Genomic DNA, 13,451 nt, shown 5'->3' on the forward strand with positions numbered 1-13,451 from the left:
AAATGACTAGTTTTTAAGACTACCCATAAGAAAGATGTATGCATATCGACAGCACAACAAACGCGTAACTTCACAAAACCGATAACTAAATTAAACTTCTTTACATAATTCGCAAACAAAACACCACAAATCTATTCGTATATAGTTTGAAACCACCCACATTTAAGACTCATGGGGGTCTCTTAACTTGTGGCCAGAAAAAAACTAGCCTTGTGACTGGGTGCAATATTTTGCTAGTATACATGACCACACAAAGTTCCAACAAGATGAAGGCCAGTACCAGGGATACAACAACCGAAAAAACAGGCTAATAATATGTCGTGGATATCTCCCCACCTAAAAATTATATATGAATACAAAATAAATAATTGAACGTAACGTTAAAATAATATGTCGTCAAATTTCTATACATCTAAACTTACTGACCGGGAAAAGAAAATCGAGGGCATCCCAGGCTGCATGACGAACAGCTCGTGTCGGATACATGGGCCTGCCAGGAGACGTGAAGCTGTACAGGCGAGTTTTAAGTCTGGTACGTTAAAATCGTCCTTATTAATATGCTGGATAATATAGGAGTCAAAATGTTTACTATCACCTGATCGGTAAGTTCAATAACAAAAATATCCGCAGGACCCCCGGCCAAGAATGCGTTTGGAAAATCTGGAAAGTTCTGAAAGAAGCTCTCCAGCTTTTCAACTGTAAGAAGCCTCGAGATCAAAACCGAGCCCTTTCGATGCATATCAATATCATAAAGAGATGTTTTTAACTACTTCTAGTGTTTTACGATACCTAGATTGTAAAGGAATATGAATCTTGAAAGGAGAAGAAAGAGATCGCGTTGGGCCTGAAAGACGGAAGGACTAATAACTGTTTTTATTGTTATATATTGATTATATGGTCATTTCTGTATGTACAGGAGTAGTACTCAACCTGCAAAGGGATTTTCTTTAACTTCTCGGGCACTAACGCGACACCATCAAGAAGATACTAGAACCAAATATAAGTAGAAATCGATTTAGAGGTCGGTATGCATAATATACGCCCTCACGGAACGAGAAAAGGTATATTTACTCACCCGGAAAAGACTCTGGAAGTGGGTTGTGTTTGTTTGGATGTCAATCCTACCAATAAACATACAAAATATCAGGATACTCCCAGGAGTCCCAGCAAATCGCGATCAATGAAGGAGTTGGTTAAGAAAGAGTTAAGTGCCATTTACGTCCCTGTGGTTTGTCCACTTTTGCTATTTCAGACCAAATTTTAAAACTGTACCATTTTCCTCCCTGACATTCTCGAAACATACCATTTCAGTCCAAAAATCTAACCCCGGTTAAAAAAATTCAGTTAGCTCAGGGATAAAATGGTTCATTTTGCATAGTGGTTCGGAGGTTTTACATACCCTCCACCGTGCATCAACCTCCGAACCACTCCAACCCACTTTGTAAAATGACCATTTTACCCCTGAGTTAATTGAGTTTTTTTAACTGGGGTTAGTTTTTTGGTCTGAAATGACATGTTTCGAGAACGTCAGGGAGGAAAATTGTACAGCTTTGAAATTTGGTCTGAAATGGCAAAAGTGGACAAACCACAGGGATGTAAATGGCACTTAACTCTAAAACAAATGTGTTAAGAAGGCCATACCAGAAGACATTTGTAGCACCTTGAACAAGAGCCGAGGAGTAACGAAGGAGGAGATCAGAACTATCGAGTTGGACTTCAAACAACTACAAGATAAATGGAATAACACATGTAACTTTGATGAAAGAATGTTGTTTTGGGTGTTGCTATGTAATAAGGACGAGCATATACCCATTTGTGAAATAATAATGCGAATATATGCGACGCAAATGGCTGGCTCCATAGTTGAACGATGAAATCAAGAATTGGTTTTCCGCGTCATCGGGTTCAGAGGCAAAATGATCAGCAAGCACATCGTAAAAGCATAACGGAGTGTTGGTTTGCACATCTGTTGTGTCTTCCCCACTGAAGAGCCAAAAACCGTGGTTAGGCCGAAACCAGTAAATGAGAGTTTGGATCTTGTGAGAGGTGGAAAGGTTTCTGCAAAACAGAAAACCGTTAGGCTCGCCGCAGAGATGGGAGGGCCCCTCTGCGACCACCCTCCGGCGTGAGGATAAGTATTTATTTGGAGAGAGAAAATAGAGAGAGAAAGTAAGGACGGATAGTCAGAAAACTGTACTTGGTTTTGTACTTTGGCAGGGTATTTATAGTAGTCAACTGAGATGACGTCATTCGGCCAGACGCACTCGAACTGGGGTTCGTCTTCGGAGGTTCTTGATGTGGTACGGACACATCTTAAGTGTCCATCCTAGTGGAGCCCGGTTCGTCCTGACGACAGTGTCCGGCTTCGGATATGCGTCTTCAAGTCCCCTAGTTTGTTAAGTCTTGGTAAAGACTTTGCAAACTGAAGTTTCAAGCTTTTGTCTTATGCGGATGACGTGTCATTACTGGAATGGCTTATAATGAATGACGTGGTGTGTTTTGGGGGGAGGTGACGTGGCGTGGGTGATTCCTGTGATTTGTCCGTCGGTCACCTACGTGTGAAGTTTGCGAATCCCTGCGTTGGAATTCGTGGGAGTGTACTTGATGCGACGGTATGATTTGACACCACCTTAACCGACTCAAGCACTTATATAAACTTGGTCTTTCTCATTTTTTACCTCTTGTTTTACTGGTTCTCTCTCCTTGCGAATCCTCTTTATCTTCTTCTTCTTCTTCTAAGAAAGGTGCGTACCTTCTCTGTTTTCCTTTTTAAAACATGGCTCCAGGCAAGGATAACCTTGCGGATAGCGTGAGTGTTCTTACACCTCGTCAGTTTGACAAGTTTGTTAGAGAGTACAGGATTCCCTCGGATCTTCATCCGGTCCTTCCTTCCAGAACGGAGGTCATATATCCGTTCCGTCAAGGGAAATTTCCCTTTTACACCCGTGTCTGTAATTTTGCTAACTATAGGGTTCCTTTCTCTCGCTTTTTGATTAAGGTTTTGCAATTTTTTAGGGTTCATATTAGTCAGGTTAACCCATTCGGTCTTAGCCGTATAAATCATTTTGAACTTTCTTGCCGAGCCCTTGATCAGAAACCAGACTTAAACGTTTTCCGGTACTTTTACAAGTTTATCACGGCCGGAGACTGGTACACGTTCGCTCACCGGGAGAACGTTCCTTCTCCGTCCTCCAACGAACGGTCCAGCTTAAAAAACTGGAAGGATAACTTCTTCTGGTTAGACGATCGTTGCCTTCCGGAGGATATGAGGTGGCGTTTTAAGGATCAGTCGATGTCCTTTGATTTGGACGAAGGCTTTACTTTTAACGAAAGCTTAGGTCGTGCCCTAGTTGAGCATCAGTCCCCTATTCGTCCTCTTCCCGAGCATTTTCTTTGGTTAGGTCGAGTTAGTTTTTCATGGGTCCGAGGGGATAAGGATTGGCCGATTATTCGCCGAAAGCGTGATCGTAAGTTTCGGCTCTTTATATCCCCTTCGGCACCTTTATTTGTTTTGCTAACCCTCTTTGTTTTTGTGAATGCAAGTGTTACAATGTCACTTCTTGATGCTCTGAAGGTTCCTAGCATGGACGTCTTTGATTTTGATTTTGAGGAACAAGCTGAAGGGGAGGTTCCTTTAATGGAACAGGTGGCCGTTTCGGCTCATCCTATCCGTACTCCTGCTGATCCAAATATGGCTGTGTCATCTGCTGCTGAGGCGACTTCCTCTGCTCCAAAGGATTCTTCCGAACAAGCCGCTACTAAAACGGTTTCCCTTATTCCGGTATCTTCTAAGGAGGCTGGTGGTTCGTCCGGATCTCAGGCTGGGCGGAAGTCTATTCTTGACGATGTGGATGATGATCCAGAGGTCCGCAATCTGGATGAGGCCCTTCTATATCGGCCTTCATCTTTGAAGAGCAAAAGTGTTGGGGTGGAAGCGGACTTGATGATCCGATCCCGTAAGAGGAAGAAGGAGTCAGTTCAGATACGTTCCATCGATTCTCTCCCACTGCCAAAATTGAAGAAAACGAAAGGGGGTTCTCATTCTGAAGGCAATGTGATGGAAGAGCTTGACGAACATCTTTCTGGGGGTAAGTGTTCGAGGGAGGAGGCAGCTTTAGCTCGTAGTAAACCGACTCCAGTCTACTCAGGTGGCTTTATTCCTGATAGTGAAGTGGAAAGCATGGAGATGGAGAATCCGGAGGGTATGGATAAGGGAAAAGCCCATAGTGAACCGAAGGTGGTGACTTTTTCAGGTACGCATTTGGGCTCATCTTTGGGTCCGGACTGTTTTATGGATGATGAGGAAGATCAAGTGTCTTCGCTTCCCTCATCTTGGTTCGGACCTGAGTTGATGTCCTTTTTTCGATATGCAGATCTGTTCTCGGATGATATGGAGATTGACCCATCAACTGCTGAGGAAAAATTTATTCCCGAATGGGACATCCGGAACAAAGATACGGTGATGGACACTTTGACTGCTAGGACGATGCTCTTTAATATAAATACTCCGATGGACCATGCTCGAAGTCGAAAGATGAAGAATCCGGATCTGGGGGCCGCGGTTTTGACTAACCAAGCTCAATCTAACATTTTTGTGACGGAGCTTTACCGTAGGTGGGTTGAAGCGGAAACTGTGCGGGAGAATTTGGAGAAGGAGGTTCATTCATTGAAGCGTAAAATTCTCAAGAGCCCGGAGGTGGAAAAGAAGGTAGCCCAGCTGACCCAGGATCTTCAAACTCAGCAGGAAAAGGTCAATTCTTTGATTGCTCAGAATCAATCGTCGCAAGCGGCTGCTGCGGCCGCCGCTGAAGACAGGGATAAAATTTCTTCAGAATTCAAAGTGTTTTCTGAATCAATGAAACAAAAGGACGAAGAGCATAAGATGGTTTTGGCGAAGATGGAGGAATCTCTCAACAACGCTCGTCTTGCTTACGAAAGCACGATGGCTGGTACGTCCGACTTTTTGCTTTATTAAACCCTTATTTCTCCTGTTCATCTAACATTTTCCCCAGAGCGTGATGCACTTAAAACAGGGGAGGCTGATTTGAAGGACCGTATTGAGGAGATGGAGGCGGAGAATGCGTCTCTGAGAACAAAAGTGGACGATCTCCGCGAAACGAAAGCTTGGATGCTTTCGGAGGGAGCCCAACTTTTGGCTAAGAATATTCATAAGGGTAAAGAGATGACTGCCGCTGTGGCTGGAGTCAACAATGCGATGAGTGCGGTGGGCGTTAACTCGGGTCTGCATGCTGGCTATGTTCATGCCTTGCAGAAAAAGACTCCTTACAAAGAGGTTCCGTTGCTGAACCGTAATGCTTCGGAGGAACTGAAGGCGGCGATCGCCTGCTTTGATACTCTTAAGTTTCCGGTGGTAGAGGATCTCCCAAGGCTTAGCGACGCCCCCTTTCCGAGATTAAGAAATCCCTTCGGTTCGCCAATGATGATTCTGCGGATGAATGAGGTGGATATACCCGGCTCCTTGGGGTATGCACCTTGGAATTTTTAGCTAGTCCGATTTTTAGCTAGTCCAGATAACATCCTTTCTTATGAAAAGTAGATTCGGTCGGTATCTTGACAGGTGCCTTGTTATGACTTGTAATGATGCTTTTACTTTTGATAATTATCCTTTTTGTGAATGATATTGATTTTCGCTCCGGTTGTTTATCTCCGGTTTATATTTGATGTAACTATTTTGCACATGCGTCCATGTTTTTGATGTGTACATTTTCAATTTTTTTAGAACGTTCTTTTGTTAGATGTGGATCCGTTTTGTATTTTGTTAAGGATAATTTGAAGGAAATACGAACGATGCCAGTTCGTCTTTTCCTTTTAGGGTTGGATCCCTGGGTTCGGCCGATGATTATTTATAAGTTGCAACTTTTATTAGAGAAATCTAATATTCTATTTATTAGGTTCGGAGTTTAAATTTCTCCGATGAGTGCAAAGTAAAAACATTTTCAATCAATCCGCAGGTACAACCCTCTGCGGTTCTTGTAATATAACTTGTGCGGGTAAAAACATCCGCTTTACAGGAAAATTGAAAAGGTGACGGAGCTCATAGCTTCCGTTTTACAATTATTTGTTTCAAAACAAACTTCTAAAGATAACATTTCTTCAGATGCACTCCGTTCCAAGTACGTGGAACGGAGGTTCCATCCATCTTGCTCAAAGTATACGCGCCGTCCTTTCCAGCCGGTTTGACCTGGTAGGGTCCTTCCCATCTGGGAGCTAACTTCCCCGTTCCTTTGGTTAAGCTCGCTTCATTACTCCACATCACATATTCTCCGACCTTGAACCGAGTTTCTTTAATTTTGGAGTTGTAGTGTTTTTCCAACTCTTTTTTATACTTGGCCTCCCGGATTGCCGCGAGTTCTCTCCTTTCTTCGATTAAATCGAGATTTAGGCGGAGTTCTCGTTCATTCTCTTGTTGGCTCAATTGTATGCGAGGCGTGGGGATCCCTACTTCTGCGGGTATGACAGCTTCGGTGCCGTATGTCAAGCTGAAGGGAGTTTCTTTGTTGCTCGTCTTAGGCATGGTTCGGTGTGCCCATAGGACATGCGGGAGCTCGTCTGCCCATGAGACGCCTTCCTTCCCCAACCGCTTTTTAATGCCTTCCACGATACTTCGGTTGGCTCTTTCTACTTGTCCGTTGGCCTGGGGATGGGCCACCGAAGCGAAACTCTGTTCGATGCGCATTCTTTGACACCATGTTTTGAACGGTTTCTCCGCAAATTGCTTTCCGTTGTCGCTTACTATACAGAGAGGCATTCCGAACCTGCACACTATGTTTTCCCATGCGAACCTCAGCACTTGGTCTCCTGTGATCGTCCGGAGGGGTTTGGCTTCGACCCATTTGGTGAAGTAGTCGATAGCAACCAATAGGAACCTTACTCCTCCGGTGGAGACAGGGAAAGGACCTACAATGTCAATTCCCCATTTCTGAAACGGCCAGGCCGACGTTACGGGAACGAGATTGTTTTTGGCGCGATGGCTTATGGGAGCATGACGCTGGCAGTCTTTACATGATTGGAGCTCATTAATCGCGCTTTGATGCATTCCTGGCCAGAAATAACCGGCATTCATGATTTTTGCTATAACCATTCTCGGTCCTGCATGGATGCCGCATATTCCCCAATGGATTTCCCTTATGACGTAACTTGCTTCCTCCGGTGTTAAACATTTTAGGAGCGGACCTAGAAAGGTCTTCCTGTAGAGCTGACCATCGTGCATCTGATACTGCAGCGCTTTCACTTTTAGCTTCCGAGCCTGAGCTTTGTCTTCTGGAAGCGTCCCATTTTTCAAGTAATCCACGATCGGAGTCATCCAAGAATTTTCGAGCGTGGAGACTGACATGACTGACTTCGTCTGTTGGATGGCCGGAATCTGCAGGGTTTCGACCAGAACTTCTTTTGATAAATGACAGAATGCTACGGACGCAAGCTTGCTTAAGGCATCGACCTTTTTGTTTTTGCTCCTCGGTATGTGTACTATTTTGCAAGAATCAAAAGAGGAGATTAGACTGTTGACCTGCTGAAGATACCGAACCATATTATCCTCTCGTGCTTCGTACTCGCCGCTGACTTGATTGGCTACCAATAATGAATCAACATGCGCTAATACGGAGGTTGCACCTGCTTTGGCTGCGGTTTGCAGGCCTGCAAGGAGAGCCTCATACTCTGCTTCATTGTTTGAAGTTTTGAATTCGAAGCGTAAAGCGTAAGTATACTCTATTCCTTCCGGATCTATTAGGATTAATCCTGCTCCCGACCCTTCTTTACTAGAGGCCCCGTCCGTGTACAGGTTCCATACTTTTGGTAAGATGGGTTTTTCCTTGGTGCTTTCTCCTGTTGGGACCTCTGTGAGGAAATCTGCCACTGCCTGGCCTTTTACTGGCCCTCTGCTACGATAGGTGATATCAAAAGCGCTGAGCTCTATTGCCCATTTGGTGAGACGTCCGGAGACCTCTGGCTTCCTGAGAATCTGCTGGATCTGAAGATCAGTCTGTACTTCTATATTGAAAGCTTGGAAGTATCTTCGGAGGCGTCTGGAAGCATGTACCAAAGCGAGTGCCAATTTTTCAATCATCGGGTACCGAGTTTCATAGTCTTTCAGGATGCGGCTTACATAATAGACCGGGATTTGTGCCTGATTCCGATGCACTACGAGTACTGCACTTATCGCAAAATGGGAAGCAGAGAGATACACCGTGACAGTTTCTCCGGTAGTTGGTGCGGTTAAAGTGGGCAAGGATCCGAGGCATACCTTCAGCTCCTGAAATGCCGAATCGGCTTCTGGCGTCCACTCTATTTGGCCTTTTGCCGTTCGTTTTTTCAATACATTCATGAAAGGAATAGAGCGATCTGCCGCTTTTGAAACAAAACGATGAAGGGCGACGATCTTTCCATTTAAAGACTGGATTTCTTTGATAGTTTTAGGAGGCTGCATGGAGACTACCGTTTTGATTTTATCAGGATGTGCCTGGATTCCAGACTGGGTAATCCATACACCGAGGAACTTTCCTTCTTCTAAGCCGAAAGAGCATTTTTTGGGATTGAGTTTAAGGTTGATACTCCGAAGCCTGGTAAAGGTTTCGAGTATGTCATCTATCATGTCGTCTTCGGCCCGGCTTTTTATGACCAGGTCATCAACGTAGATCTCCAAGTTTCTTCCGATCTGATCTTTAAACGCTTTATCCATTAATCTCTGGTATGTGGCTCCGGCGTTTTTTAAACCGAATGGCATTTTAGTATAACAAAAGAGACCCTCATTTGTTACAAACGCGGTCTTGTCTTCGTCCTCCGAAGCCATTTGAATTTGATGATAACCCTTATACGCATCTAGGAAGCACTTAAGACGGAAACTGGAGAAGGAGTCTATCTTTAAGTCAATCTCCGGCAAAGGATAGCAGTCCTTTGGGCACGCATTGTTCAGATCGGAAAAATCGACACACATTCTCCAGGTTTTGTCTTTCTTCGTTACCATTACTGGATTGGAGACCCAAGTTTGGTACCGCACCTCTCTTATAATACCGGCGCTCAGCAACTTTCGTACGTCTTCGGAGATGGCCTTGTTACGAGCCGGGGCCATGTTTCTTTTTCTCTGAGCTACTGGTTTTATTGAGTGCGACACTTTTAACTTGTGCTCGGCTAAACACCGAGGAACTCCAACCATGTCAGAGGTTTGCCAGGCGAATACGTCGAGTGAATTGGACAATAGTTTCCATAACTTCTTCTTGGTTTGCTTGGGAAGTTGAGCCCCAATTGCAATTTTCTGGTCAGGAAACTGTGGGTGTATAGCCCATTCTTCCGTGAGAATATTCGGAGGCTCGATATCACCATTGCTCTGTCGTATTTCGGCTACACCGATTGTAGATTCGGAGTACAGCGTTGCCACCCCTGCTTCGGTGGGGAATTTTAACGCTCCGTGTATGGTAGAACTGATAATTCCGAAGGCGCACATACCGGGTCTTCCTAGTATGACATTGTGGACGGACCTTGCTTCGACCACTAGATACGTCAGATTGACAGTTCGAACCAAACTTCCTTCTCCCATCGTTGTTGGCAAAGTGATTTGGCCTAAAGGCTGCACCACCTCTCCGGAAAAACTTACCAAAGGCATTGATACTTGGAGTAATTTCGCCTTGGTATGTGGGGCTAACTGTTGAAAACATTGTTTGTACATGATCTCGGTGGCGCTTCCGCTGTCGACGTATACTCTTCGAACCTTGTGTCCTGCTATGATTGCGGACACTATGACTGGTCCATCCTTGATCTCTTCCAGACTGACAGGCGGGAAACCAATGGGTTGCTGCATCCAAGCGGCCAAGTGCTGATTGGACCGCTTGATGCCTTGGTTGTCCACCCTTCGGATCATGCAAATTGCTGGTTGATTGTTCGGATTATCTCCCGAATTCCCCGAAGACTTTCCTTCCTTTACTTCTTTGACTAGATGCGATAGTTTTCCGGACCGCACTACCTTTTCTATTTCTTGTTTTAACGACCAGCAATCATCTGTATTGTGACCCCGAGCATGATGGTAGTCACAATATTTCTTGGAATTTTTGTCTCCTGGGTTTCGAAGTTTCGGTGGAGCGGGGAAATTTGCCCCTTCCGCACTGAGAATTTCGCTGGGAGTTTTGGAGAGATCTGATAAATTGTAAAATCTTGACCCAGAGCTTTTTCCGCGTGGAGGTCTGTCATTTCTGCTGTAGGGGTGCGGCCGTCCCCTGCCCCCCGGTTGGGTTTTATCAAACACCGACCCACCATTTTTCTTCCATGAAGACATCTTGTGATCTGACTCCGGAGCAGGATTTCATGCGTTCTTGCCTCGAGCAAAAGCTCTGGCTCGTTCCATGAGTACCTCCATCGTCTTTGGGAGATTTTCGTGCAATTTTTCAACTAGCTGATTATTCCGAACGCCGTGACAGAATCCGGAGATACGTAGCTGATCAACTACTCCACTGATCTGCATACTTTCCCGATTAAACCGGTCAATGAAACTGTCCAGAGATTCTCCATCCCTTCTCCGGATGTTGTGAACTTCGGTGATTTCTTTGGAGTAGTGCCTTTGCTGGCTGAAATTTTGGAGAAATAGTCTGCGGAACTCTTCAAAATCGTTGATCTCTCCTTCATTCAACGCATCAAACCACACCCGGGCAGCTCCGGTTAGTGTTTGTGCGAACATGAAACACCATGCTGGCATCGGCCACTGTTCAACTCGTGCAGCTCCGTCAAAATCAAACATATGATCATCCGGATCAGTTGTGCCATCGTATTTTTTTACTGTAGTTGGCATTTTGAGCTTCAGAGGGAGTTTAGCATGAGTGATACGAGCGCTAAACTTTGACTTGGCTGTCATGGAAACCGGATGGTATGGTTTGGTAAGTTCCGGATCATTAGTTATATCTATGTGCGCTTCATTTCGTATTGCCATTGCTGGCGTAGGTCCGGATGAACCCTGCACGTATCCGGTATATGTTTCCGAAGTAACGACTGTGGAGAAAGTAGGAGGGGTAACCATTGTAGGACCCATAGTTCTTATTGGCGCTTCTTCATGAAAGAGCCTGGTTCGTAAACCGAGGATCTGCTCATCTCTAGCCTGCTGCGCTTTTAATCGTCGTAGAAGACTTGCATTTTTGGAGAGAAACTCTACATCAAACTCTGACGTTTGTGAAGTGGGAAGTAAAATGAATGGCAAAGTTGTTCCCGGCCCCGAACTTAGAGTAGCTGAGGTTATGGAAACAATACTTGCTGGTGTTGTAGTTTGGGTACTATCGGTCGTAGATCCCAGATTCAAAGAACCTGAGGCCGCCATTTGTCAGTTCTTTGCTCAAGAAGTTCACTAAAGTGAAGGACTGAGAGCTTTAAGATCGGATGGCGCCAATTGAAGAGCCAAAAACCGTGGTTAGGCCGAAACCAGTAAACGAGAGTTTGGATCTTGTGAGAGGTGGAAAGGTTCCTGCAAAACAGAAAACCGTTAGGCTCGCCGCAGAGATGGGAGGGCCCCTCTGCGACCACCCTCCGGCGTGAGGATAAGTATTTATTTGGAGAGAGAAAATAGAGAGAGAAAGTAAGGACGGATAGTCAGAAAACTGTACTTGGTTTTGTACTTTGGCAGGGTATTTATAGTAGTCAACTGAGATGACGTCATTCGGCCAGACGCACTCGAACTGGGGTTCGTCTTCGGAGGTTCTTGATGTGGTACGGACACATCTTAAGTGTCCATCCTAGTGGAGCCCGGTTCGTCCTGACGACAGTGTCCGGCTTCGGATATGCGTCTTCACCCACCAAGGATTATCTCTGTTTTAATTTCATTATTGGGTTAAGTTAGTACAAAACCAAGTAACTGAACCAACTGAGAAACCAAGAGTTCGGTTATGGTTACATGTGTATAAATAACCAAACAGCCACTAAAACCAACCTTTATATTTTATACAGTTAAATGTCATTTTAGTCTCAGTGGTTTGGGCCATTTTGTCAGTTTAGTCCAAAAGTTTCTTTTTTCGCCTGTGGGTCCAAAAAGGTTTCATTGTTGCCATTTTAGTCCACTAGGTTAACTTCATCCATTATTTCTGTCAACGAGAAGGGCAATTTGATCATTTTATATGGTCGAATTGTCATTCTAGTTAACAGAATTACAAATAAAATGACCAAATTGCCCTTCTCATTAACAGAAAAAATGGATGAAGTTAACCCAGTGAACTAAAATGGCAACGGTGAAATCTTTTTGGACACACAGACGAAAAATGAAACCTTTGGACTAAACTGCTAAAATGACATTTAACTCTATTTTATATTTCTCATAAATAATATATTATATACTGGAAAACTTTTATTACAACTTTTTTAAACATGCACATCCCGTACAAATTAACACTTTGTTAGCTTCTTTTAGTTTGCCCAGAGCATTTATAACTGAATAAGCTTGAATTGGCTCAAGCACATAACCATACCTTTCCTGATAACCGAAATAATCAAACTGTTCGCAACCGAAATCAACCGGTTATGTAATTCTAAAAACCAAAATACCGGCTATAGGTTTGGTTTAGTTCACAATAAGAACCGACCTATGTTCACCCCTAATTGCAGTAAAATAAGGAGATCGAAGTGACAATTCAAGAACACCTTAATGAATTAAAATCAGTTTTTTCCTCCTTGTTGTACTGATAACTTGCAACCAATGTACATATTAGTCTCTTAATAACCACAAAATTATCTACCACATGCAAGATTTCTTAAGAAAACAAATAACTTCATTATTTTTAGATAACAGACCAACACGTATGAAAACCATTCTGCAATCCGTTGGGAAAAAAATAAAAATAGTAAATAAGGAGAGTAACAAGAAGATGTGATGTATACTTCAAAATTTGTCTTAAGAAATCATAAATGTCTTATATTATATCATTTTAAAGACAAATGTAACTATGTTTCTAGATATTAAATGACAAACTACAAAAAGAAAATAGTAAAATAATCCATTCCATTATGGTGGAATACTATATGACAGATTGATTAATAGGCAAACAATGGATGATCTTTTAGGATGGAAGATGTTGGGGAATTTCGGTTTGCCGGATGATCAGAGAGGCGTGTAATCACTCTCAGATCAAATTATTTCGGTGGTTCACCCGAATAATTTAATCGGATACAACTCTGATTGCGAGAAATTGAACCAGTGTATGTTGTTTTTGTGTGAAATTGACGAACCAGAGAGATGTGACCAAAAACTGAAAAACGAATTTGGGGTTTCTTGCAGATAACTGCCTCTGGCAGTTATTTTCGAATTTTAGTAAATTGCATTAAAACTGCCTTGAAATTTTGTCTGAAAATTTATCATAAATTTTATTTTATAAGGCATTTTCTATAAAGCAATTTAACTAAAATAAAATTTTTCCAAGCCCCTTGGACCCCGCCAGGGGCTGCCGCCCCTTGGACCCTGCTCCCAGGGG

The 13,451-nt window shown here is 43.6% G+C and overlaps 1 pseudogene; it reads right to left on the reverse strand.

Moving 5' to 3' along the window:
* Positions 1-74: 74 nt before the first annotated feature.
* Positions 75-2,250, reverse strand: LOC110942682 (annotated as a pseudogene).
* Between the last annotated feature and the right edge of the window lie 11,201 nt (positions 2,251-13,451).

Source organism: Helianthus annuus, chromosome 5, assembly GCF_002127325.2.
Source record: "Helianthus annuus cultivar XRQ/B chromosome 5, HanXRQr2.0-SUNRISE, whole genome shotgun sequence".
Taxonomy (NCBI): Eukaryota; Viridiplantae; Streptophyta; class Magnoliopsida; order Asterales; family Asteraceae; genus Helianthus; species Helianthus annuus.